General features: G+C 46.3%; 1 protein-coding gene across 9 annotated transcripts in view; it reads right to left on the reverse strand.

Moving 5' to 3' along the window:
* Positions 1-1,219, reverse strand: part of LOC113207102 (uncharacterized) — an 18,925-nt gene extending 17,706 nt beyond the window's left edge. For 7 of the 9 annotated variants that reach the window (XM_052268203.1, XM_052268205.1, XM_052268201.1 and 4 more), the window contains exon 1: positions 428-1,211. The gene's annotated coding sequence lies outside the window, so the exon portion shown is untranslated. Of the gene's footprint in view, positions 1-427 lie in introns of all 9 variants that reach the window. The other 2 variants (XM_052268209.1, XM_052268202.1) reach the window with 2 other exon arrangements.
* Between the last annotated feature and the right edge of the window lie 432 nt (positions 1,220-1,651).

Below are 1,651 nucleotides of genomic sequence, written 5' to 3' on the forward strand. Positions count from 1 at the left end.
TCAGCGCCGCAGGCCTAGGTAGATGTATGCCAGGCGCGTCGCAGCGTAACAGTGTTTCGTGAGATATCGCGAAGCCTGTTACGCGAGACGTGGTCGGCGTACATCTACCTAGTTATAGTACGAAACGACCATGAAAATCGCAAGTCACTAGCTCAATTCGTCCTCCAGAGACAGACAGAAAACGTTGTTTTCCGACCAGATGGAGTAAAAGGCTTCGGTAACCGCTCAGCCAATACCGACAATTTATAAAGACAAAAGCCCCTATTAGGTAGGCACCGTTCACGACTTTGCCCCCCCCCCCCTCGCCCGGCCCCCGAAGGTGCAATAGACTACAAGTTAGATGTACGCCAGACCACGTCTCGCGTAACAGGCTTCGCGATATCTCACGAAACACTGTTACGCCCCGACGCGCCTGGCATACATGTACCTTCGCCTGCGGCGCTGACGCCCGAGTCGGGTAGTTGGAAAATGTACACAAAGCTACGGGCCCTCGGCCCGTCAACGGCCCGTCACCTCGACTAAGCTTATAGTCGTCCCTGACTTCTCGACTGGGCGGCCGATACGGTGCAGCCTTTCTGAACGACACAGAAGAGCTAGGATGACTCAGTTCGCGCCAAAAGTTGCGTCTTATACAGGCCTAAGACGTCACCAAGTCATAGGCTTTGAGCTCAATAACCGACCGAGATATGGGCTAAAGACGCGTCGCCTCAGTCGAGGGGACGACTATACAGGGTGGTGCATTTTTCGCTTATACTCGTCAAAAATACCCTCTAGCGCCTCAACGGTTTGAGCTGGAGCAAAACGGACAGAATTTTCACCCAGAGGGCTCTATTTTGATGAGTTTCCCCCCAGGAAACCGTAAACAAATATTTTTAAAGAACCTCATTTTTGGGACCTGTTGTTTTTGATTATTTTTAAAATCCAATTTTTGAGCTAGAATGCTCATCGCCGAACTCGATCTGTCTTTTTCGTGTTTTCGTGTGGACAGATACACTGACAGACAGACAGACAGAAAAATTTTTTTCCGACCAGACGGAGTAATAGGCTTCGCTAATCGCTCAGCCAATAAGGCAACTTTTAATTAAGGATAAAATAATAAAGAACAGACGCAAGCAGACATATTATGGCCTCAACTTTCAAGTCTTTGACATGCCAAGGTCCGTCACTGGCAGTCCATCACAACCAGAAGATAATCGTGACTTAGATTTTTTCTATATTGTCAAAGGTCACATCCCAATACAAATGGATGTTATCTATGTTTTCAAAATGTTAGCTTTATCTGACTGGATACGGTTAATTCGGTTGACTGCATGCAGCCCACACTTCTGAAACAGCTGGCCGCCTTCTCAAGTTCTTATCCTACATTCTTCTGATAAGCTTCATGGAATTTCTTTTTAATCTCATCAGACGACTCAGAGTTACGATGAGCTGCAGGACTATTCAAGCCAAGCCATCCTCGTCAATTTTTGCCTGAGCAATTAGCAAAGCCCATTACTCCACTGACCGAAAAAACTTCATTCTGTTTGTCTGTCCGCACGATAACTAGAGACGGAATTGAGATAGCGGTCTAAGAGTTTAAGGGTAGTTTTTTTATCATAAAAAGACAGATCGAGTTCAAAGATGAGCATTCTAGCTCAAAATTTTACTCTTA

The sequence above is a fragment of the Frankliniella occidentalis genome, unplaced genomic scaffold, assembly GCF_000697945.3.
Source record: "Frankliniella occidentalis isolate FOCC.00 unplaced genomic scaffold, Focc_3.1 Scaffold65, whole genome shotgun sequence".
Taxonomy (NCBI): domain Eukaryota; kingdom Metazoa; phylum Arthropoda; class Insecta; order Thysanoptera; family Thripidae; genus Frankliniella; species Frankliniella occidentalis.